The sequence below is a fragment of the Rhea americana genome, unplaced genomic scaffold (genome assembly GCF_003343005.1).
Source record: "Rhea americana isolate MKP2758 unplaced genomic scaffold, rheAme1 scaffold_4, whole genome shotgun sequence".
NCBI classification, from domain to species: Eukaryota; Metazoa; Chordata; class Aves; order Rheiformes; family Rheidae; genus Rhea; species Rhea americana.
The window spans coordinates 7,082,661-7,109,734 of NW_028186534.1; the positions used below are offsets into that span (position 1 = coordinate 7,082,661).

General features: G+C 38.9%; 1 protein-coding gene across 3 annotated transcripts in view; it reads left to right on the top strand.

Moving 5' to 3' along the window:
- Positions 1-27,074, top strand: part of TSHZ2 (teashirt zinc finger homeobox 2) — a 225,633-nt gene that overhangs the window by 171,921 nt on the left and 26,638 nt on the right. The window contains exon 3 of one of the 3 annotated variants that reach the window (XM_085314081.1): positions 8,005-9,098. The exons of the other annotated variants lie outside the window; for them this stretch is intronic. The gene's annotated coding sequence lies outside the window, so the exon portion shown is untranslated. Of the gene's footprint in view, positions 1-8,004; positions 9,099-27,074 lie in introns of those variants that run through there. 3 annotated transcript variants of the gene reach the window in all.

The window sequence follows — 27,074 nt, forward strand, 5'->3', positions numbered from 1 at the left end:
GGTGAACCTAGTGATATCTCACAAAAATCTTCAACAAAAAAATATAGATAACARTATACTTTTATATGCATAGGTATATAGTGTGTATGTGTATATATATRTGTGTGTGTGTGTAGAGAAGGATATATAAGAAATTACATTTTAACTCTGAGTTGCRTATGTGTTCCTCCAGTATGCTGTGGCTGCAGTTTAAAAATTTGCAGCGTGAAATTAAGCAAGCCAAATACTCAAGCTCATTGGATGTTTATCACTCCAACTATTTTAATTTCTCTCAAGTAATCATTTCAGCCTCCTGCTTTTYTTCCACGTAGACTAGGATTAAAAATAAACACTACCTTTCTGTACTGTGCTTCAAAATATCTTCTGTTYTGAGTATTTAGTGGCTGTTATGCTTGAGTTTTWCCTGATGGTAAACACTTCCCACGTGTCACTCAGCTCTTGGGAATGTGGTTTCATGGTGCCACCATAACCCCAGAGCTGCGAGGCGTCGCGGGCTTCTGTGCGAGGACAGCCTCCGTGACCTCCTTGCGGTCGGGAGTTTGAGGGCTGACTGGGGACTGTGTATGCTACGTAGATTTATGAAGAAACTGGTTGAGGAGTCCAAGCATTAAGCATCCGAAATAGGACAGAAATGTGGACTTCTACAAAATTTAGATCATTTTGAAACAAGTCACCTCTGAGTCRGACAAACTGCCTCTCCTTGCACTCCTAATCAGGTAACATTCCTGTATCAATCACATAATTTGCTTTAAAAATCCCCAAGATGCTGTTGGGAAGTTGAAGGAGGAATTGATTCATTTGGTAATCGTGACCCTTATCTGCTGAGAACCTTGTCTCTGCAGATTGCTGGTGCTGTATGGGGTGCATTTACATAACTCCAGGACTATTCAAATAAGTATCACATCTGATAGTGGTCACAAATAGTATTGTAATTTTTGCTGATTGAAAATTTCCCATATAAACCATTTTTCAATTAGARCCTGGATTTTCAGCTAAAATTATTTTTTTCTGCTTTCCACAACAAATTAGAYGTTTTCTACCACAGCTGGAAATATCTTACACCAAATAATACTTGCTATTTAGTATTCATTTTAGTGCTTAGCTAAATTTAGTATKCATATTTTTAGTTAATTTTTTAGTTTTCCAGTTTTCACTATTCAGTGAGAACTTTCCTTCACTACTGAAGCCTATCACAGTTTCATCATCAACTTTAGTAGAGCCAAGAATTCACTTTTAATGTTCTACTACATGGAATCATTCATTTAAGAATCGTAAATGTCCCTTACAGGCTATCAACCTGTAACCTGTATTTTGGAAAGGTTAAAGGGAGGGCTCGGGGAACAAYAGACCGCTTTGATGTTGAGTCCGAGTGAAACAATATAATGGTTAACTCAGAACACTATTAACAAAGAATTAGAGGGTAAAATGTARTTAATGACACTCAGCAAGGTTTCAAGGAATATAAGTCTTGTCAAGTAAACACGCTTTCTTTTTTGACAGGATTACAGGTCTGCTTGAAAAAAATAACTGGGCTGATAAAATATACTTAGATTTCTCCACGACACTTGACTTAGTCCACATGATATTTTGACTCTTGTTAGGTATTTAAACATGTATTAGGCGTTGTTAATAGGAGATATCAATTAAATACTTGGTCTTTCAAAATTATGTAGTTTATATAATAAATTTACSAATGATCCAAATAATGATGTAAAATATATCTGATAAAGACACAAAATTTGATGGAGCAGTGAATAATGAGAAGAACAACTTGCTAAGTAAGAGCAAAATGAATCTGCAGGTTAACAGGTTTCAGTCCAACAGAATTCATTTTAATAMAATCAAATATGAAGAAAATCATGTGGGGAAAAAAGAATATAGGTTATAGATATGGGTTATTTCTACTGTGTCTTGAAATAGATATACAGATAGGCAGTCATCTCAGCTAAGTTGCTAGTGCAACTTCTTTCCACTGCAAAAAGAAAAAAAAATCAAACAGGAAAAAGAAAAAATCAGGCAGCTCTAGTGTCCTGCATCGGTAGCTGAGCCTTGCCAGCAGTCCGGCAAGGGAAGGGAATTGACAAAATAGTTCATTAACAGCAATGTTCCCCTTGCTGGGGGAATTGAATAGCTGCATGAGAAACTTTAAAGCCTCCTTTGTGTATCCAAACAGAAACATGGCTCAAAGAAACAAGCATCTACAGCGTGTCTGAGTCCTGTGAACTCCAGGCTATTTGTGGATTGGCTTTGAGAGAAGTTGCTCTTGATTTAGGAGTACATCCTAATATACCAGAGGACTGGGGAGACGGGCAAGGGAGAAAATAGTGAGGAGAGTTTGCCTGGCAACAAAGACGTAGCAATTTGCTCCAATGTTGTTGTGAAAAGAAGATGCTTTTGTGAGTAGAAAGACATGTGATAAGTGCAGCATGAAAGCTTTGCAAAAGTAATTGTTCTCCTGAACTCAGCTGTGCTCTGCTCCGACTCTGCCTGGTCAAGGTCTAAAACTAGGAGCTCTGCTAGAAGTCTAGCATTTTGCAAAGCAACTTAAAGAGACTTCTCTCCCAGAAAACACATCCTCTGCCTGTATCCACAGTAMCTGCAATTACATTGAAGCCTTTGGTTTTTGTATTGGGAAAGCGTATGCAGCAGAGAGGAGAGGCCAGCTTTGCGCAGATGCCTATTCTACAAGTTTTAAAATAATGACTTCAGCGAAGCCGGCTGGTATGACTGGTAAAGGTAGTTAGTCCACGGCTCCGTTTCCCAGCTGCACTGTAATGTCAAGACTTGTTGTTAGTATCGCTCTACATTTCAGGCACATTTTTGATCATAGTGCCTGAACCTGCCATATTGAACCCTGCCAGTCAATGCTGATTCATTTTTTTTTATTGGCTTCCCATGCTAATGTGAGAGTGACAGTGAATCTATAGCATTTATTAGTCATCTCAGACGACCCTGATCCTTGCCTAAAGAAAGTTCATGCCAGCACCCACTCTGACTGTTACCCACTGCCCCCTTTGCGTGTTTGTCCACCACTGCGGTTTGTCAAATCGCTARCTTTGAGATAAGAACTGTCTTCAGTTTACTCACCCTGTGGCTAGGATAGAGGCTCTGATTCTAGCTATATTGAATACCAATTACAATTTTCTTCCTCAACTTCTAAGTTTTTTCTGTGGAGTCTTGCAGCAGTTGTATTTTTTAGTTTTTATGGGCTTTTTTAACCATTTCTCCAGCTGTATTTCTGCTACTTCTGCCACTACAGTGCTTAGACACTGGTAATCGGCAATCCTGTTCTTATTAAGGAGTGGATTTTCCTTCAACTATGATTAACCAATGATGTTCGTTATGATTTAAATTCTTCTGTCACGTATATCACTGTAGGATAGAGTAGTTTGCTGAATTTAAAGAAGACAGTTGTGTAAATGAATGAGATGTTTTCTTAAAATAACTATTTATACATGTAAATCTCTCTGGATCTTCTAAACACTTCGCATTTCTCCTTCTAACTCATGCAATGGCATCTCTCTCTGTCATGCATGTCACTTATAACCAGGCTGTAAAATCCAAAGAGCAGAGGGCATGTCTCTTTTCCTTGTGTGCAATTCCASGTAGTGACTGGAAGGATAAGGAAGAAAAAGGATTTTTCTGCCATGGACATAGTAAATTAGAAAGGCTTCTCCCTAACAGAAAATAAATTTGAGATACCTTGTTTATTTTGAAAAAGCTAAGTTAGCTTTTAGAAAATGAAATTCTTTTTTGATTGAAAGTACAGTTTCATCCCAAACAAATATTATTGTGTGATAATATTGCTGGAAATTTCTGTTTTTCAATTTCTGCTTTGCAGTATGAGTTCAGTGTAGATTTGGGGGTGAATTACAGTGTTCCAATGAAAATTTGCAACACAAAATAGTAAGTTCACTTGGCATTTGCTGCACTTTTAAATGAATAAATCTTTTCATTGATTTTTTTCAGAGATCACAAATGAAAAAAAAATTAAACTCATGTCTAGTAGCAACTATCAAATCTTCTTCTAAGTTGACGTCTAAATTAAGTGAAAGAGGTAGGAACACTTGTAACTGTAAAGTACTAAATTGTTCATGCAAACCAAACAACTAGGAAAACAGCTAGTAAGAACAGCTAATATTTGTACCCTTCACTTATCTACTTTTAGTATATGAAAATTGTACCTTGCATTGTCTGTCTTTTAAATTTATTTTTCCAGATTGCAAGTAAAGTAAATTAAGAATCAGCTGTACAAAGCAAATGCTATATATGCAGCTTACCTATTTAAATCTGCCTATTTAAAACCTCTAAGTTTCTGTGAATATATATTTAGCTTTTTGCCTTTCATGGAAATTATTAAATGTATTGAGAGAGAAGACGTAAGTCTGGAGGTTGAAACATGTCCTTCTCAACGAGAAAGTTGAGGAGATAAGCRTCCAAGCTGGCTTGTACCTGCTGACTCGGGTTGCAAAGAGCTGCTGCCCTAACCATGCAGAAACATCTGAAGAATGGACAAATTACTGCTYCCACTCTTTCATAACGCTGCTGGCTTTATAAATAGTATTTCTGTGGCCCCTGCCCCATAAGACACAAATGACCCATCTCTTGCTTGCAAGAACAATCAATTAACATACTGTGCTTAATCAGGATACTGGCAGGTTTGGTTTTAGTTGTGCGTTTTCATCAGAAAGACACTCTGATTCCTATATGCACTGAAGCTGCAAAGCTAATTTTTGAGGGATCATGATTGAAACTTATTTTAGCTTTATATTTTTCTTCCTATCATGAAGAGTGGTAGAAACAAATGAGCTTGACTCACCATTCAATTATGTTAATTTATAGCTCTGTAGCCCCAGCAGCTATACTGACATATAAATGATGAAGCAGAGCATGTGATCAGATCCCTATTACAACAAAAAAAAATGTTAAGCCAAGGGTGAGTGAAAATTTTGGAGACAAACTGTGCATTTATTGAGATATTCAGTTTTTCCATATACCCAAAATGTATTAGGTCAAAATAATTCATTGTGACTTTTTCTGGATTTAACACTGAATTTTCATTTTGGAAAAAGCTTTGACATTGTTTGTTGCTATTAAAAAAAAAAAAAAGAAAAAAAAAGAAAGAAAAGGGCAAAATAACCCTAATCTATACATTTAACTTCAGGTCAACAGAACAATTGATGCAGACCAAAGTGGATACTGTTTTTCCATTTTTGTGAGCATAATAGCATCCAAAATGGATGATGATGATGATAATTTTGACACTGAATGAAAAATGTGCGTAACTCTACTGAGATCATATTCATAACTCCTATCACTGGCTTCAGTGAAGCTGCATCATGACTAGATTTGGCCTGGAATTATCAAACTGTTAATCCCAGTCATATAAAGGAGATAACAGATGCTGTAACAAGGGAGCTGTCTTTAGGACAGAGCCAATTTTCTGTCTTGGTGCCGTGATTTTTCTTTAGGTTCTTCATGAATATAAAAGTGTTTGTGGGCAAGCCGGGGTGTGGAGRGGTCAAGAGGAAACAGCTGAAGTGGCTCGTGGTCCGGAGAGCCCGGCGAGCAGAGCCGTCGCCTGGGTATCTTGTAGCGATGCGCGGCTTAGGTCACCTATGCTGTAACACATTTATTATGCTGGATTCATTTCCCCCTGCAAAATCCTGCCTGGGCATCTGTGCTGCTGCTGGGGAAGCACACGCACTCGCAGGCATCGCGAGGGCTAAGGCAGGGCTTTCGAAAGCGTGATCCACACACACACACACACACACGCACGCGCTGCTGCATTTCCAAGGACTAAAACTTTGTCACTTTATCTTTAGTCCTCTTGTCTCTGAGCTAGTGAGCAGAACTAACGTAATCTTAAAGCTTGTTTGCTCTGGGACTTAAGTTTTTCTTTCAAGTGATAAAAATCTCTTTTTTCTAGCTCCAGTGAAAACAGAGATTTCAGAAAGTTGTAAGGCCAGCCAAGTGTGCTGAAGTAGACTCTGGCTCCTACTCACTTACTGGCATTTTTCGACTATATTGGAACCTGTTATATTAAAATGGAGTCCTGAGGGCATTGGAAGCTACAGTATGTATCTTTGGGGAGGAGATTTGGCAACTTTGAATTCTCAGGCAGGATTTACAAAAGCTACAATAAACCAAAGGAAAGCTCATTAAAAACATGCTGAACTTTTCTTGTTCACAGTAACGCTTTTCTCAGTCTGCTGATGTTTTAAATACCATCAGCAAAGTGAATTTTGTAGCCAGGGAGAGAAACAAATAGCCAAGGGACAGGTTAGACATGGAAACGATCACATACAGTGTGTGATTGTGTTTCTACAAGTATTCAAGTGCACACACAACTACCTGTTTTGCATATAACTCAATAAATGTTCATGTTTATAAAATGTACTGTTGCACGTTTTTCACGTGTGCCACGTCATGTGCACAACATCTTTATATGGAAGAAATTTATTTTATGCAACACACTTTTCTGTTGAGCAGTACTTGAGGATGCAGATATTGTTAGACCAAGAGTATTGTTCTGGAACTAGAAAACTGACTTTCACCTCCTTCTGGTAAATAACAGAGARAAAGGTGAGGCGTGCCAGAAAATGAATGTGCATTTTCAATGTGAGTTTCCAGTTTCCAGAGTTGCTCCAAACTAAAGCCTTACCTCTTCACATGCAGCTCGATGACTTCATTTGTGCGGGGCAGTCCATTTTTGTCCTGGTTGCTGTCTCTGGTGGTAATACAACCGCAGGGAGCTGTGTGGTGGGGCTGAGCGGCCTTGGAGGACAGCAAGTTCTCACCACTCAGCGGCTGATCTTAGCTGCCCCCCTGACTGAAGAGCTGTGCAAGCCGCTGCCTCTTCCTTTCACAGCAAATGGGCACAATTTCAAAGCTACTGGCTTTGATATCCCCTCTTTAGGCAGGTAAATAGAAATGAGGTGAGCGTCAGGAAGTCTGACTATCTGTAACTTCTGCTGGCCATTGTCCATAGGTCCCAAGAGGATATAGGAGGCTCTAACCAAGAAAAACAGAGGTCAGCAGTTTTTCTCAGATATCTAGAAAATACATATTTTTTTTTCTAATCCGCCCTGAACCTAATATCTGATGATGCATCTAATAAAGCCTATAGGTAGTATTTTATGAAGCTATAGTTCCCTYCCAAACTCGCCTGGGATCATTTTTGTCTTTGAAAAACAGCTCATCATTAGGAATCAAAGATGTTTGATATACAAAATAATTTCCCAAATTAGGGTTTGTCAAATTTAGGTTTGCAAATCTCTCTGCCTTTTTTTTTTTTTTTCCTCTCCTTTTTTTTTTTTTTTTTTTTTTCCTCTCCCCTTTAGGTTGATGATATCTTGCAACCAGAGGCAAAATAAAATTGTTCCGCCCTTTCCCCTCCTTCTGTCCCTCCCTCCTCCTTTCGTTATCTTACCCCTCTGCCCGACAGTAGCTCAGCTCCCTCAGCACCCCCATCAGAGCCGTACCCGCAGGGCAGTCGTGTTATCCTTAGCRCGTCCGGCAAAGGCTTCATTAAATTGCAGCTACCTTTGCAGCACACGCCGGACACTCACGGCAGTCCCCAGGGCTTGTGACAGGGCAAGAAAGCCAGTCGTGGCACAGAGCAAGAGGGGAATGCGAATGGCTCTCCCTCCTTCAAGTGCCAGCAAACAGTTAACGGTTTAATACTTTACAAAAAAGTCAAGACAGACTTGTGATTCTTGATGTTAATGAAGGTGTCACACATTGTCTAGAGAAAGTTGTGCCTGGCAATCTTCCTTTTTTCGGATGCCTACACCACTGACATTTCATCTCGCATTCAAAGAGCACTACCTTAATGAAATGCATAATTAACATATTCTAATTGTGCTGAGCGCTGTGATGATTTTGACAGAACTCACTTTCCATGTCTAATTTGATGCTAATTTAATCTGTTCCTCTCCCGCTGACATGACCTTTCTTGATTGAGTTTCACTGAGGAAATTTTTTGATGGATTGATTTATCAGCACTGCGGAGACAACAAAGGCTCAGGGTGCACGACAGAAAATGGAAGAGGAATGGCCCTCCAACGCCTGCACGCTCTGAACTTTCTGGCTGCAATGTCCTCTTTCCAGAGACTGCTTGTCTGATCTACTGATGGAATTCAAGAAATGTGACATCTGTGTGTGGGTTTGATCTCTGTGATAAATACAGTAAATATCTTATTGTGCTGGTGAATCCCTTGAAAGGAAAACTTCGGTTCCCTCTGTTGTTCTGTAGGAAACATCGTAGGCCACTGAGTCGCTAAACAACGTGAGCAAGGGCAGGCTGTCGGTGAGCGTCCTCTCTACGGCTGGTGCTCAGCTTTTTGGACCTCTTTTAATGAAGCAGGTTATTACTGGCTATGAACTAAATGAAAAGTGCAGTGAAATGGGGATGTAAAATATATTGTGAAATGGAAACAGCTTACTAGGTTTCTTCATCAAACTTCTGATTTTTGCTCCTGGGGGTGTGTATGTGTACTTAATATCCAGTATGTCCATTTTATAACATATGTGCATGACTATATACACATTATATGCATGGACATGTATCAATATTTTAATTATTATATATRTGATTATATCCTCATGCAGACATTGAGAGTGAATGTTTAATTATTTTCCTAACATTGTGAAATATTTCCTATATAGCTCACAGTGCAGAAAGTGAGCTCATGGCTGTATGTAAACAGGTGTGCAGTAAATCTGATGTGGAAATACTGGCTTTTTCTGTTGCTCCACAAAACTCCTTGTCTGTATCAGGTGGCCTGGATCTATTGCTTCATAGCGTGACAGCTTCTTCCGACTCTTCACAGTATACCTAACTTATTATACAGGGTTGTCTGTCAGGAAAAAAAAAATCCTTCCTGCCCCTCGCAGTGATCTCTTTTATACCCTGAAGCAAGAGATTTGAGTTATCTTTGCATGTTACGCTACAGCTGTTGCTGGTCAGCTTACTGAGGTCCTTGCATTAGCATGTGTATTTTTACTGCTTTGGAAAAAGTAGAGATATCATCTCATTTTAAAGAGAGTTCATAATAAACTTTAATTGGCAACATTGTTGAAATGATTATTATAAACGCTAGTCACATAAATTCTTAATTTTTTGTTTTAATGTTTTGTTTTGCTGCATATTTCTTTTACGGAGTTAAGACATGCATATTCACTGTCTTTAGGAGCTGATGGAATAGTTTAGTCTAAAAAAGGACTTGTTGATAAAAATCGCAGATTGTTTCTTACCAATGTTTGAGCTGCACTGAGCAAACAATAGACGCTTAAAGAGCAGAGGAAAGCAAAACCAGAAGCCAAAGGGAACTGGTGATTCTAGGACTATGAAGCTTATGTTCATTGCAATTTCATGTCAACATGCAACCGTATAGATTTTTATGTAGCCAGTGATCTGAGAATTGGACTGACTTCTGGTTCAAGAATGGTTCATGTTCAGTGAACTTCTGCAAAAAGACGTAAAGCTACCACAACACCAGATGGTAGCAGCAGCCCCCCGGCTACTCCCTAGAGGCTCGGAGAAGGACAGAATCGGTGGTGTCCTGTTGTACGCCTCGGAGGCTGGGGTGGGATAGTGGCGATGCGCAGGTGGAGCTCTGACTGCAGCTAGAGGGGCTTCAGCCACGTCTGCTGGGCAGTCTGCATCCCTGCGAGCAGAGAGGACTCAGGAACAGAGCTGAGCCGCCAGCCCAAGACTCAGAGCCCTTCTTGCCTTGGAAGAGGATTATGCAAACCCCATTTCAGTTCATCTTTGCCAGAGGAAGGGCCAATGCTGATTAACTTGCAGATCCGCTGTTCTGAAGGAGAAAGGAAAAAAAAAAAAAAAGCCCTGAAAAATTTGGCACTTGTGTATACATTCTGGCTAAGTCTGTTGGGCAGCTGCTTACCAAAATGTGTAAACCACGTTATAACTGTGAAACTATGAGTCATTCACTGTTATTTACCATTGATACTGGCAGGCAGCCTGATCTGTTAGAGTAATTATGTTTCTGTCTCTACCAGTGAGATCAAAAGTACTGAAATTCCAAGTAATAGGACTACAACTGTATTAGTAGGGCAAAACTCTGAGCATCTGGATTGGAGAAAAAGATATTGAGTGCACAGAGTTACAAGAGATCAAAGAGGCAACTAAATCTAATAAAACAGTAATAATTGGTAAGCTCCACTTCCAACATATGGAACATCAGAATTTGGTATTAAAATGTTATTTCTTAAGAACTTTTAAAAAATTGGAACAGATAGTTTGAGGACATATGGGGCTTTTGTGGATTCTCAGTATTTCTGAAAATAAATCAGGTGCCTTCATCCATATTTAGGAGACTAATTAAAGAGCAATTTTCTAAAAAAACAAAGCATGTCATCCTGAAAAAATCGTACTTGCAAGTTTTCATCTGTGGTCACCTGGGTCCTTCTGGTTATTTTACTGATGAAACCAATTGGAAAGAAGGGGAGTGGAATTGAGTTTGCAGCCCTGCCTGTTCATCAAATGCTCTTTTTCATTAGAATAGTTCACTTCAATAAAATCCTGGGCACTTTTGATAAGACAGTATTCAAGGAACAAAGCTGTTAGGAAATGACTTGCTCATAAGTTTCAGAAATAATTTTTGGCCTTAGAATATTACTTGGTGTTTTTCATTGTCACTCGAAAATGAAAACGTAGCATTTCAATTGTAACCCATTAGAAATGTAGCCAGGCACATTGTTCTTTGCAGTTGATCTACAAATTGCACCAGAATACTTCTGTGAACTTTTGATCTGCCAGTACTCATGGGAGAAAAAAACAACAACATTCCAAGAAAATGCCCATTCATTTGAATGATTGAATATTCAAGAAGAAGGTTTTCCTTATCAAGGTTTCTACAGAAGGAAAGTGAAAATTAGTAAATTGTGTTCAGTATAAATAGAACTTGACTACTGTAAGGGAAGTTTTGAGCTCTGAATGCTTTGCAGATGGGCGCGTCTTATTGCAAAATGGCTGATAGAAAGGTTTRGAAAGTGGAAAGGAAAAATTTAAGATGTAGCTATAAATAGATGCATTGAGTCAATCTGTCATAACTGCATCCATATTTTGGTATCTCTGTTGTTCAGATTTGTATCTGATAGAACTATAAGAACTTTGATTTACATATGTGGAAAAGCTATTTGATATCAGCGTATAGGCCTTGCATAATGTCATGGCTTATGAGAGAAAGAGTTTGGAAAGACACCCTTGTAGCTAGATTAAATGCTGGTTAAAATAGAAACAGTGGGACCATGGTGCTATTTGTGTTAGTATTTAGGTATTGTCTGGTTTTCAGTTGGCTCTCTGACATCTTAGGAATGATAGTTATGACTCATATAACCTCAATTCTTGCTTTAAGAGAAGATCATAGAGAAATATTTCTACACAGTAGCCTTAAGGGATATATTGTAAAGCAGAATTTGTATATTCTTTACAGGACAGTGGTTTCCTATCAGGTGACAGGGTTSTTCTTCTTTTTTCCAAAACTGAAAAACATTTGGAAAAAAAATCATTTTGGCCTTGAATCTATTCAAATCTGCCTTTTATTTTGAGTAATTTGAAGGATTAACTGACAGTTCTTTGTTCATGTCAGAGAAAGAGTAACACTAGTGAGATGAGATTGTGTGATCTATGCATTTGGACTTAAATTAAGAATTCAACCCCACACCTATAAAAATGAGCTGTATTTCTACATTCTCCATAGCCCCTAAACTTCAAAAGCAATGGAAGCAGCTGTCTGTATCTGTGAGTGTTGTCACTGTCCCCAAGAATTTCTAGAAACCCACAACTATATATATATATATATATATGTATAAAATATATATATTAGATTCCACTCCCAACTGTGGAATCAAAAACAAAGCAAACAAACAAACAACAAAAAAAAAACTTGCAACACTAAAATCTCTGAAACAAGTCTTTTTTTCCAAGGAAATATTATTGAGGTGCTGAACAACATTTGATCACTCGCAACCCTTTCAACTGACGTTCTATTATTCACATGTCTCTTTCATTATGCAACAGATGGTGAGTCCTGTCGCTGATTTTTTTTCTTCAGATTCACAAAACTTCAATGGGTTGTAATATGACCCTAAAAATGAGTAGAAAAAGAAAATGCTTGTTAGGGTTTTATCTTTGATAATAAACCATTGACAGAGAATAACAGCTGACCCCCTATAAAACAAAAAAGACACATTTGCCTTATTTTATGAAGAGCATTTGTCTAAAGCATTTGACTGAGCTGCAGAGTGTGGCCTTCAGCTGAAATGAAAGATGGTCCTTCTGTTGCTACACAAAGCCATATTTGCTGCTGCAAAGTGCAAAAGGATAGGCTGACAAATTGATAGTATGTCAGAAGTGTAAGAAACTTGTATTCATCTTCACAAACATCTGCATATTTGTGAAGATTCTAAACCAGAAATATTTCATTTAGAGGCTTCATTTGGCAAATCTAAGATCGCCATCGTGTTGAGGTCTAAACATTGCTAGAAATGTCTTCTAATTCAGTCCTGATATCTGCTTCGTGGCCACTTGTTAATAGACAGTTCACAGCTCTGAAAGACTGGGGGGGGCTATGTCTTAGAGTAATTAAAAGCTATGCTCCATATGCTTTTGATGGCTTTTGATCTCATCCTAGACTAACTAGATCAAGAATTATTATGCTGTGAGTTATTAGATCAGTTATTTTGCAATAATAAGTAAAATAATAATACTGCTTGTATGCTACCCCTCCTACTGACAGATTTTAAAGTCATTTTCAAGCATAGGGTTTAGTCTCGCAAACACTTGCATATCTGATTAACCTAAGCATACAATCGGTCATTCTATAGCTGGGCAAACAGCACTTCACCTACTCATATGATGGGATGTGCTACTGAAATGTAGCCAAGTGGGGTAAAAAATAATAAGTGATCATTTGGGGGCCAAATGGGAGTTATCCGTGCCTTTTAACTTCTAGGAATCTAATCTAGGTTCTTGAATTAGGTGCCTAGGCTCTTGATGCAACCAGGAGAGCAACATACAAACCTTCTCAAGGCTATTCAGAGCACTCCTAGTAAGAACCACTTTTTTTCCATTGGCTGTTGAGGGAACCTAGATCGCTTAATACTTAGAGTAACATTAGTATTTAGAGCCAATCTGTAGAAAAATTGTAGTTAAGATGTGAGCATTCGGCTACTTATCTTATGTTTTTATTATTAATATTATTATTTATTATTATTATTATTACAGAATAGTTGATCTGTAAATCRTTTCTTCCTTTGTACCTTATTCTGTAGGATGATAAGAGGTGYAGGTGGACTTCAATAGCAGTTCAAATTTAGGTTCTTCTCTTGAAAAAAAGAGGCATGCACATACTCAGATTGAGCTGTTTGTTTTTTAAATACAACTGCTTGATGAATCGAGCCAAACCAAGACCTGAATGGCCTGTTTTAACTGTATCTGCATTCTTTAAGGCATAAGCTAATTGATACTACAATAATATACTTTTGTAGTAAAGAAAAGTTGACAGATCAGATATTCAGCTGCTATAAGTCAGCAGAAAGCTTTTCTTTTTTAACCACCTAAGAATCTCATTGAATATACATATTTTTGGCAGAACTGGCTCTTTAGACACTATTATAAGTTGGTCTTTCACAATTTTGTAAAAAAAAAGTCTTTCAGGCTCTGCCTCTTCGAGTTAGGCAAGCACGAAAGAATCGACATGAGTCTAGCTAAACAAAAAAAACAAAAAAAAAAAAAAATCAGCCCTCGTGCCTGCTTCTTGCCAAGAACAGTGCCCTAGAAGTAGAGCACTGCTGTGTTTACTGGCCCTTTCATAACACTGTCAGTATCGAGGAGTTGGTAAATAGAGAACTCATCCAGGAGGCTGTCAAATTCTTCTGCACTGCTGCACACCCCAAGATGATATGCTAACTCCTCTACCATTTTGCCAGTAAGCTGGAGTTTAGAGGCTGGGTCAAAAACGAATGACACTTTTCCAGTAGGCTGTCCTTCAGGGGAAATGATTTTATTTTCTTATTTTTTCTCAGTGCAGACATGAAAAGGGAACTATAGGGTATTTTTAATATAGAACAGTTACATATTTATCAAGTACCCTAAGATTTCTTCRTATCATCACCCCCAACTCATTGCTATTTCCCAGTCACACTTAAATATTTCTGACTCATACATCCTAAACTGTTTGCATACATTCTTGAACCAAGCTACTGCTATTAGTATTACAACAGCTGCCTAGAAAGCTTAAAAATGAACTAGTCCTTGCCCTAAAGAGCTTTAAGCCCAAATAGACAAAGCAGACAGAGAGTGGGCAGAGGACCAGGAGCTCAAGTGATTTGCCARGGGCACACTAGAAATTGGTCGTGGGATGAAGAAGAGGACCTGAAACTTCKCGGTCGTGGGTGGATACTTGCTCCCCATACCACAAGGCTTCTTTAGCAGCTGGTGCTCTTTGTTTTGAAGATTGCTGCAAGACTTCAACTACGATTTCTTTTTAGAGATTAAGTGCAGAAGGCACACATCTAAATTTTGTCCCATAACTATTTGCAAAGTAGATCCAAATTCCAAGTCATGTTTTGTCCCCTCTGCTTTTATACAATAAATGGAGAATTTTTGTCATATTACAAGAAAATCGTTCATATCCTTTATTCCAAGAATATTTGAATCCTGCTAGGTATTTTTCTATGTTCAAGCTTGATCACTTGACTATTTTGGGGTGTAATGCTTCAGGATGGGCACATTATATCCGGTCAATGTACTGGACAGTTGAACAAATTTTAAAATATATTTTGCAGGAAAGAAAACACATAAAGCACTGTTTTGGTTTCCTGCCTGAAGTCTGCTCACTGATTCTCTCAACCCACATGTCAGGGAATGTAGTGATGTACATCATGAGTGACTGTGAATCATTTCCACTCATTCTTAAAAAAAAAATAGGAAAAAAGAGGGACATGTATTGTATCAGCCCAGGTGAATCTGACATTTCTGCAGATGTGCAATAACATAATCTGTTTCTTTTCCTGAGTTCCTCTACAACTGCAGGCTTTGTTGGCATGATTAGCCTCCTTGGTAGCATCCTCCAGAGGGAATTCTACAGAGATGAAATACAAAAACTGCTTTAAAATGATAAGTCACAAATAGGATCTGCCACTAGGCATTATAAACAAAACTAGACACAAGAGACTCATAAAAAAATTAAAGTATAAAGTAACAGAGAAAAACCCACTTCTTCCTGACTACAGTCTCATTTGCACACCTGATTTGTTTGCACAGCTTCCAGGATAATGCGTACACAAAGGCAATAAAAAAGCAGTCAAATGACCAACACAATGGCCATTGATTTAGGCATTAATTTTGCAAAATTTTCATTGCCACTGAATGGCAATTGGAGTGTAGCTATGTGCCCAAACTGAGGTTAAGCAGGTTCTGTAATAGTTTCTATGCAACAGTAAATTTAACATAAAGATTCTCCCTTTTTCTCTCCCATCTTCCCCTCCTATAACTCTGTCTCTGAAAAATTCTTATGTTTGAGGACAATCCAGTCCAACTTACTACGTGCTTTAGCCTACTCAAGCAGAAAGCTCTAATATTCCCATATATTTTTTGGAGTAAATCTTCTCTCAGTTAAATTCTTCACTGTTTTCATTGCTAAGACAACTTACAATTCCTCACGCCTTTCTTTCACAGTGGGAGGATATTTAAAGTTTTGTTCCCCAGGTTTTAACCTCATCTGACTTACCACCAGTCTCTCAATACAAGAGATGTCATTTATTGTATCTCCCAAATTATAGACATTCAGCAGTCCCACTTTTTACATTTATACTCTGATGGAAATCGTTTGCAACTGAGTGGTGTTTATACTGAAGGAATGAATCCTGCTGCTTTTCATTTTCTTGCCTGCTATTGCCATTTCCTAGTTCATCGAAAAAAATAACAAATGGGGTGATTAGCAGCCCAATGCCTTGCAGCAAAATGCAAGCCATGAGCATATAAAGATGGTTGTGATGAGGTCTAGAAAGTTTCGGACTATCTAGAGTTGGCCCACAGATATTCCTGATGAGTCATACTTATTTCACATAAATGTAAATTCACATAAATTTCACATACTTATTTCACAAAAATTAGAAACAGAGAGATTTCTAGAAGAAGAGCCACTACTGGGTGATAGGAGTGAACACCAGTCCCAAAGGTCTAGCAGGCCTTGGAAGATTTAACTTGCATGTTCAACCCATTCAACTGGGAGTCTCATGATAAAAGTTAAAACTTATAAGGTTAAGCGTGAGGTACTTCTAACTAAGTTTTAAATTTCAAGTCTGGATGCTATTCCTTGACAAGGCCTATGTCAGTCAAATGAATGTCTCAGCTGATGTTCAGCCTTGAATTTTGGATACCCATTTTCACTGTACTGACACTAAAAGAAAAGGCCAAACTGCAGTGATTAACATCGTGACTGTCTGGAAAACGATGTGAATGCTTTGTGAAAAATACCAAGATTTTACACACACTCACTTTGCTTCTCCTCTGTGTGAAACCAACACCAGTAAAAAAAAACCTTGGCATTGGCACAGGAAGAGTAAGAGCAGGAAACAGCCTAGTAGTTAAATTCAGGAGAGTCACACTCACACTCGCTGGRCAGTTCTTTTGTTTGACCTGAGATTTGTTAACCAATGAAAATGTCATCAAGGGGCAACAGGCACATCTCCAACAAACATTTTTTTTCTTACAGAGAAATATGGTAGCAGTGAACCCAGTTCACTGCTATCAGAAATTAGGTTCCTGACCAAAATAATTTGGAGAAAGGCTTGTCATATTTGTAACAAATATTTAAGGGCAGATTCAGTAACATGTCTGTGAGACATCTGGAGCTTGATGCACAGGAATCATTAMATAAGTCTCAGTTAAAAAAATATTACTTGAAAGGCTTTGTGAAACTGAGTGTTGRATACTTCAACCTAGTTCAGGGACCTATTGTAAAATATAGGCTGGATAAATATGAACAAGCTTGAGTTCTTGGCCTCTAATGAGTGCTCCACAGCAAAGGTAAACTTGCAGGCTGTTTCTACTGCTAGCCAGCACATTCTTCTATGTGCACGGAAATTCAGGCCTTAGACCTAAAGAATCACATTTATAGTCTCTATTACCTTTTGTGTGTGTGTGTGTGACTTATTTAAGAATTGCGTCATGGTTTCATTATGCCACTAAGATTAGATACTGATCTCAGGGCAGTTATTTGACACTAGCCTCTATGCTCCACTCAGCTGAGTATGTCTCGGTCTGGAGAACGTGCAATGGCTGTAGCTACTGACAGGAATTGTCAGGCATTCAGCTGTGTCTAGACAACTGTATTTCTGTATTTCTGGATTTTTTTTCACTTTTGTGTGTGTGTGTGTGTGTGTCAGATTGTTATACCACACACAAATATATTTGGTAAAGCATCCTTCTTCTTACCAGTCAGGTATGACCAAGTTTGTCTTTTGGAATTATTCTGTGAAGATTTAGGCATTGATTATCATCTTACTTGAACTAGAAGCAACAGAAAAAATCTCTCACTTCATTCCTTAAGGGAAAAGCATTTACTTCTCCAAAGGCAGAGAAATCAGTTCATGTAGGATATGTCAATTAGGAGTGGACAGCATCATGGAATATCATTTCCAAGGTAACCCCTAAAGTACTAAAGTTAATTAGGCCTGTGGTATTAAACAAGTACTAAGACAACTGATAATTTAATTTTAAAACTCTCCTACAACATATTAGAAAAAAAAAAGCACAGAAGAATATATTAATAGACCAACTGTGGTTTTATTTGGAGATAACCTGGGCAATTCATTTTCAAGAATTCATCTAAGAATCGTTTAAGATGTTTTTGATTAAATTTACCATGCTGGCCTTTGCTTTCCTTTCCTTCTCCCCAAACAGTCACTTATGGTACCACTATGCTAATCATTGTGCTAAGAGGAGATGTGCAGACGTGTTATGTAAGTCCATGGAACAGCAGAAAAATGGAAGGAAATATTCTGTAGAAACCTTTGGTCCGTTCTGTGCAAGTGTAATTCTTGTAACATAACTTGCAGTTTGGACTGCGAAAGGCACGTGAGAGTTCACAGTGTTCGTACAATACTAAACCTGTCTCCTACTATGATTCTGTAAGCTGACCTTAGGAGACCAAAAGTAAGAATACCATTTCAGGGCCAAGCAGAAATGGCATTTTCTTACTGAGATTCAAATCTCAAGTCCTCCTGAGATGCACTGCAAGCAGCAAGACATGTTTCCACTGCAGTTCTAGAGAGAACTGTGGCTAAGTGTGCACACGATTAGGCATTTGCAGGAGGAATAACATGTTGGGTTGGGTGTCTCAAGGGCAGACAATTAAATAGAGGGAGGAGCTCCAGCAGAGCAGGAGAGTATCTCAGATACTGCACACATGAAATCTAACTCTCTACCACCTTCCACTTCAGACTTGTTCTTGTCATTTGGCCACTGTAAGTTGGAGGCAGTCATGCAAACAATTTTCATTAACGTAGAATCAGGCTCCCCATCACAGTGATTTCTGGACGTTTTCATATCATGCCATGCTGTAGAGGATTACTGTCTGGATACAGAATATAAGAGCATTCCACTTAGCATTGAGAAAAACAAGTCTAATTGGCTTCTGCTGTGCTTTAATAACTAAAGAACAACAAAGGCATTTAGTCATTCATATCATTTCCTGTTTTTTAAAGGATTTTAAATGTGACTCAGTGATTAACATTAMAAAATAGGTACGATACAGTCGTAAGAACTACATCATTTTTTAAATTATATTTTAACAGGTATAGGTTCAACGGTGTTGACATTCATGAGGGGTCCTTCATTTCCTGGAAAGTAACATAATGAAATACCCAGTTTCATGGCTTCATCATCTTTGTATGCATTTCCACAGTAACTGTGGAAGACCATGAATAGACTGGTGTTGCCCATAATTTTATCCTAGCCTAGTCTAAGGAGTGGTATTCATCATAAATAGAATCAAAGGGAAATGTTTCTCCTTTCTCTCACACACAAAAAATTAACATTGAAGTTGACTTTCCTGTTCTGTGTTTAGTCTTTAGTTTTAACCAGGAATCTACTGTGGACTTGAGAACTCCTTCCTCAGTGAAAGTCTCACCAGAGCTACACATTCTTGTATAAACCTTTTAGGTTTGATTAACTGATATTTTATGAACCCCCAAACCCGTAATAACAAGCCTCTGTSTTTGTGTCTATGATTGACATGTATGTAAAACCTTCACAACCCTAGCTGGAGATTGCCATGAACCAGGAAGCTGGATTTATCATGTTTCAGTTCCTATCTTACGAGGCTTGACCAGAGCCTCAAAGACTAAATACAAAGTAAAAACCCACCCCCAATTTCCCTAAGGTTCAAAGATGACGATGATCTGCTTTCAATCCTGYGTCCTATTTAAAATGGTTTGAAAATGCAGAGCTATTGACAGAGGAAAGACTTGCAGAGCCCCAGGGGCTCCCAAGAAACCAGGGGCAGCAAACAGGAAGAGTGGGGACAACTGGCAGTCCATCCTTGGACAGCTGGCAGCTGCCTGTGGAGAGGAGACCTGCTGCCAGGCACAGTTAGGCACTAGGAAAAGGGAACCGGGAGCTTTCAGAGCAAAGCAAGTAATAAACTCTTGTAGCATAAGGATCTGAGCTACCTGGAAATGGCTCTGCGGAGGGGGGTGGACTCAGGAACCATTTCTGCCTGCCTCCTTTCCCCGTGTCCCTCTGTCATGTCCTACCATGCTTAGTGGCAGCCACTGCACACAGACAGCAGTTGGCCATTCAGGGGCTGCTTCTCGTGGAAGAGRCCCATGTGTGATGTCTAATAGAGGGTGTTGCCCACGAGCAGGTCCTTTGAGGCTCAACCCTTAGCAAAATGCGTATAAGCAGATGATGGAAGCAAAACAAGCTGATTCTTAAAGTGTCATGCAAACATAGCTTGTGAGTTTTTTGTTCCCATGTATTATAAATTTCACATCAGGCTTTTGGTGTGACTGATGTTAAAATGCAAAATGAARCTTCTGGAATTGCTGAGTATCATCTTCTGTTCCTTGAACTTGGATACTGGGGGGAGAGGACAGAAAAATCTTCCCTTCTTCCATTCTTTGTCACTTCTTCAATTCAGTTTGACTACTCTGATACATTTTTGCAGAACCCATCACAGTAATTTTAGGCAGTGATTCAACAGACTATCATAACACATACAATAAAGTACAGACACATTAAGTAAAAGTTCTGATTTTATATGGTTTCTATTGTTTTGCATTCTTCTCAAAGATTGACCCTTGCAGATCTGGGCCTAAAAAAAGGTATTTTGTGAGAGAAGGAGCTCACGAATGGTGTAAGATGTGTCATGGAAAGGCTGGCATCATATTTCTTCTGTGTGAAAAGGACAGCAAAAATCACTAAAATGGACTATAATAACTGATTCCACAGAGCTTAAAACTCCCTCAAGGCTGAAGCGTCTTGGGCCTTTCTGAAAAAAGGCATGTATTTCAAACTGGGAGGGGGAGGGAAAAAAAAAAAAGCCTGATCTTCTGCTGATGTGGCCTTGGCAATCGACTGAACCGACAAGGCTGTGTATTTGTAAAACAAGCTGCGCTAAGTATTTTTTCGGGCCTAGTGTTTAGAAACACACAGAGGGGGGAAAAAATGAATAAATATGGAAATCAAATGTAAAAACTTCTTGCACTTGCAGCCGGCTTCCCGGAGGGAATTCTTTTCTGTGTTCTCTCCTCTTCCTCCGCTCAGCAGAATGACTGCCAGTCATTAAGCGGAGCCGCGAGGAGCTCACTGTACAGTAATTGAACACCAATGGGCCCACCCGCATTTGCATTCCCCATCTCTTGATTGGCAGCTGTACATGAAATGCCATATCAGTTGAAAGTATGTTGTGAGCTGGCACTAATGATCCAGTGGCTCCGGGGAAACCTGCCATATTGTAATTCGGCTATCAGGCATGAAAGAAATAATTCTAAGTGCCAGCAATGTGAAGCCGAATAAATGTTTCAGTGCTGCAGGTTGCCAAGGGTGACACTTCTGATTTAGTATAAACGAATGCCCTGTTGCCTTTGGGGTTGGGGGAGTTCGCATTGTATCTGAGATGTGTGTATAAAACATTAGTATTAGAAAATGGCTTCGGCACGGGATGGGAAACAGAGGCCTGGTCCCAGGCGGCGGGRGAATGTTTACAACTAATGACTGGATGAAAGGATTTTTCTACCTACTGTAATGACAGGCAAAATAGGATTTGCTTTCCCTGAGATGGAGAATAATGGCTATGTTAACTCTGCCTTTCCTTTTTCTTTCTCTCCCTAAATGAAATGCTCTTTTGTAAAGAAAATCACATCTATTTTCTTCGGGGCAGTGGAGGGAGGCGGCGGGTTTAACTCCTTGGGAGTGTTGGGTTCTTGGGTGGAGGGAGGCGGCTGGGGTTAGTAGATGGCCTCTCCAGGCGACCCCCTGTCACGTGTCATAGATTTAACACCATGAAAAGATTTGCCGATAGTTTTATACTCTCATTTAATGTTAAAAATCTGGTGAGAGATGAAAGAAAAGGCTCCTGATGCCTTAAAAATATAATGCAGACACTTTAATATTTCAGCTGCTGTGCATTAGAGTGTCACAGAAGGTGAGACTGGAGGGGCAGGTGCCTGCAGACACCTGAAAACTGGGAGACAACGGGTGTAAAAAAGCTTTTTCTTTCCTATTGTGACTGTATACACACAGCTGCAGGAATTGTAAATGTAGCTAATTAATTGCATCTGCAAGTAGGATGATAGTAATTCTGCAGGAACTGCCGATGCACGTAAGAAAACCTGACAGTAATTTCTTATTTTTTTTTGATAACAGTATTCTAGAATATTTTGGATTCCTTGAATTCTTAATGTGTCCATTTATTGTCTCCTGTTATTTACTTTTGTAGTAAGTTCTTTTGCAGCTGATCCCATCTTTCCATTTTATGTAGCACCTAGCATAGTGGGATCTTTCTCACTGTCTGGTGTTTCATTGCAAGGTGTTAAGGTAGCAAAGTTGGTGAGCTGGTGATAATGATGAACAGTAGATCATGCAGGCATCAATTCTCACAGATAAAACAAAATCTGGACCCACAGCAGTGGATCCCTAGGCACCATCAGAGATGTTCTCTCTTCCCATGTGTGTCAGTGGAAATCAAAGGTATTYGGTATCACTCAGGATCTGATCCTCACTATTTTGTTGAGGCTTTTATTGTTGTTACGATGCCCCATGATGAGACACCGTCTGTAATTTGTGGTCAGCAGGGATGTGGGAAGAAAAATAATAAATTACAAGCACAAAATGCTTTAAGATGAATGAACTACCTGAGAAGGAATGTGTGTCAGCCTGCAATTTATGAGGATAAAGCATTAGAGCTGACAATCTATTATCAGAGATCAGATGAAGCCTAAAATTTTGGATATAGATTTGAATAGCCCCAAAGAGAGGCAGCAGATGGATTGGTAGGCTGGTATTCAGGGATTTTGCTTGGCCCCTTGTGGAAAAAAAAAGATTCCTTTCAAAACATGGCTCTTGATTTGGTTTCAGATGTCAATCACTTCAAATCTTCAAGACTGTTTGGAGAAAGTATTTTGGTTCAGCTGCATCTCAACATAATGAGCCTTTCAGAAGTGTCTGTTCAGACAGTGACTATTATTCCTGCTATTTCTACGCTGTCCTGCATCATCTGTATCTGCACAGATGAGTCTAGAGAAAGGCTATGTGTACTCACAGCCCTCACACAACTGTGGCACATTCATATCCAGCGCAGATTTCCTGCTGTGTTTTCAGGACAACCTAAGAAAGGTCCAGAGGGCCCATCTCTCCTGGCACAGTGTCCACACCACGGTTGCACCTCTCTGCACCTCAGGAGCTCTCCATGGGCCACTCTTCCAGCAGTGTGTCTCATCACTTCTTGAGCACATTTACACTTTTGCATAGTTTACACTTTTACACACACTCTTGTACACTTTACATGCTTTTTTACAGTGACATCCTGTGGCAATGAATCCCACAGTTCAGTCATCTGAAAGTATTTCCTTCTGACTGTTTCCAGCTTCTGCCTGATTCTGAAAGTATCCCACTGGTAGCGACAGTCAGGAGTTTCTGCCAATGATCCCAGTGTGTTTTGCCATGGTTGCAAAGCCCCAAGAGTTTCTTGGAAGGATTTTCAGAATCACTTCTTTCTGTTTTAGTTTCACACAAGACCAGATGCTGTCACTTAGATACAACTGGATGGCCTCTTCCCCATTATCTTTTAAAGAAATGTCTCTTCTTTGGGAAGGAGAAGGAAATTCTATTGTTGTTTTTCRTACACTCACATTTGATTAAAAAAAAATACCTTTTCACTTTTCATTAAAGAGAGCTGGGTCTAGGCAGCTTTGATTTATGCTATATATATTCTAACTTTGCCTCCCATGATCACTCAACCATGACCCAAAGATCTGCAAATTAATCAACATATAAAAAGAGAATTATTATTTTCTCTTATAAATATAATGAATGATATATTTGTCTTTGTAACACATCAGCTATATCCCTGATATTTGTAACAAAATTCTTTCTTAATATAAATATCCCTGAAGCAAGCAAGATGATTTCAATAATCAGAACATATTCCATGAAAGTTAATAATATGGTGCATCCCAGAAGTAAGATGAATATAAAGACATACAAACCAGATGATATAGTTTTTATTTCCATCGATGAAAATACTGAGAAAAGCTTCTTTACATTATCTAAGTGTGAAAATAAATCCTTTGTAATAAAGCCAATAACTTATGCCATAATGAAATTTGTCACATAGTTTATTTTGAGTTATTGAGTTAAGGATTAGTTTTATAGATACCTCTGATTGATCGAGAGTGCCTCTCTGCAGGAATTGCACATGCATTTTCCAGAACTGGATCAAAATCATGGTGCAAATGTGAGCAAAAAGCCAGTCATCTCTCCAGCTGTTTATTTGTGTTTAGCTTTCTGGTGTGTTTGCACTTGCAATCACATACAAGTCATGCAAAGTAGGCGGTCAAATTCATGTGAAATTCTGTTCAGCCAGTATCAGAAGCAATAAATGTGGTAAAGCAGAATAAATATGCAAAATATAGTACTTTAACCTAATAACATGACCACTTGCAAGCTTTAGCATAACACTGAAGATCACTAATGGAGCACTGTGCAGATTTTCATGATACAAGCAGTCAAGAATCATGCATAATGGAACAGTGCAACAGCTAACAGCAGATTCACACAAGATAATTTAAACTTGTTTGTATGGAAATGAAGAACTGATCTTTGAAGTGGTCCTTAATGAGATTCTGCTTGATCCTCACTGTATCCGGAGAAAGTGTTCCGTTTTCCTTTCGCATCCGGCTCATGTTGCTGGGGTGCAGAAAAAGGACTTGTTTAAATTATGAATGCCAATTTGCATCTACCTGGGATTAGATGAGAACCAAGTGCTGCCAATGACTTCACATGTGCTTGCAAAATTGTTATTAAAAGTTTTACGTGTGCATAGGCCACTCCTGCACTGTATGTTGCTCAGATTAACATACTTTGCTAACTTGGCAGAGTCTTGACAATGACTAAAGCTTAATGTAAGTGAATCCAAAGAGGTTTGCTCTCCAGTGAAAAAATACAGGAAAGGTATTAACATTTTGCATATATATTCTATTGCAGCATATARATACTAGAAATTATGCTTTTTTTTTCTTTTTTGATGGACCCTTTCATTCCCATTCATGCCTTAGCACTGCAACGTGCTGAAAATAGTTCTAAAGTTTGTCATCAAAGATATAAAACTCTGGACTGAAAAGCAGACGTGATACCAATGCGTCCTGACAACTCTTAAACTGCCGTAAAGCTTCCGAGCAAACTCCCCCGTAGACCATCAGAAAATACTGCTGAGTGATCAGCCTTTGCTAAACCGTAGCTGTATCTCTGAAAGAGTCCATCTGGCGAGTGAGGCTTTGTTTGTGTTTTTGAAAGGCAGAGGGAAAACATTCAGTTGTTTTTTCTATCTGTTTGTTTGTTTGCACAGCTCAGAAGATTAAGGGGGACTTATTTAAACTTAATGATTATGTTCCCAGGAGGGAAAAACACCTTTCCGCGTGTTGCAGATTCCCTCATCTATTTTAATCTTCAGATTGGACATTCCTGTCTTCAAAGAGAGCAACCCCAGTAAATACTTTCAGGTGACAATAGGCTTCTAACCCACTGGCATACTTATTTTTCAGGCTTCAATTTAAGAAAGGCAAATAGTTTCCGTAATGAAACAGGGAGGATGAGGAGAGTTTACTGTGGTTCATTTGTTGGAGTTCATACAAGGCCACAGCAAACTAATACTGCTAGGTTAACTGACTCTATAAAAAGCACAGTGGAAACTTTTCTGTTTTTAAGAACTGAATGAAAGAGTAAGTACGGCTTGCTCAGATATACATGAAAACCTGTAAAAGTTTCCTGCCGGTGGGTATATTCTTTAGCAAGGCTGACCCTGCAAGGCGTCCAACCTTTTTTACATGGGAACCAAACGGTTCCCAGTTCTCTCTTCTGACCACAGGTGGGACTGATGTGGAGCGAATGTGCCTAACATCGATCAACTTAAAAGACGTGTTTGATGGATAAACATAGATCTCATTGAAAGAAACAGCCAGAAAGAATATTTGGCCTTCAAAGAAGGGCATGGATGTTATGAGGCGTAGCTTGGAGGTGCAGCCTAGCCGCTCCCACTGAAGTCGATGGAGATTGCTAGAACCGAGGTCAGCAGGAGCTGCTGGGACTCAGCACCCAGCAGGATCCTTCCTTTGCTCTTWCTTGGCTTTAGATTAGGCCTTTCGTCCTCTCAGTTCCACTTGCAATCTAACCTGTCGCTTTCACCCAGGTTGGTGCGTTCTCAGCAGCAAGATGAGCTGCTCTAAAGCCTGCTGGGGATTGCTGAAACTCTTTTGTCCCTCCTGCAAGCAATGTGAGCCAGATATTGGTGTCACACATTTGCTTCACATGGTTGTGAAGTGGGAAGGATTAGTCCCTGAGATTARTTTAGTGTCATATTCCAAATTCATCAAAACCCACTATTTCTGATATAATTTAATTATATATTTTTTTAACTTTAAATATAGGTGTCATGAATTTAGCATTAYCATTTTGTGCAAAAATAAATCAAATAATCATGTAAAAATATTATTTTTCTTATGATACACATTTAGAATGTTTAATTTTATCGTTATTGCAAAATAAAAAATTAACAGAAATTATGAAATTATTCAGTTAAGTTCTGATTGTTTTATCTTGTTTCTTCATCCAACTTTTTCTCATAAAAGTAGCACTTTAGAAGGTTATGCTTTGGATCATCTAGTTTTTTGGGTAGCTCTTTTAGGGCTTGCCACCTTTGCACCAGGTAGTCCCTAATAGATACCAGAGAATTGAGACAAAATTTTAATTGGTACATACRCTCTCCTTTTTGCTGTAAGGGTCACATATGTTTTCTTTGCTTTTATTGAAGCCCATTAGGATCTATTCTGCTTTGCTATGTACAGAATTTACACGCACAGCTATTATTATTGCCTAAGGGGATCCTTATAAGTTTTATAGCATCTATATAGCTTTGACAACTTGCTGCATCTGATTAGTTACTGCATTCACTCTGATGCCCTGAGCATCGACTGGATATCCAGGGCAGGCCCAGGCCTTAGAGAGACATTTGGTGACAGATTTGGTATTTGGCCTCTGTCCTGAGATAAATCACTTCATAGCCCATCACTTTCGCCAGCGACTCATGGTGGAGAAATGACAGATGCACAGCCCAACCTTTCCCATTCCTCAGCATCCATCCCCTAACTGTTTTTTGAAGATATCCATGTAAAAMCCTTCCCTATATCATATACCCATACATAAATACATAGCAGATTCACTGGAAATAATTAATTGTTAATTTTTCCTCTTGGATTACTATCAAAGCAGGAGGACTAAAAGAGAATTGAGGTCAGTTCTGTATTTACATGTRTAGAAGAGT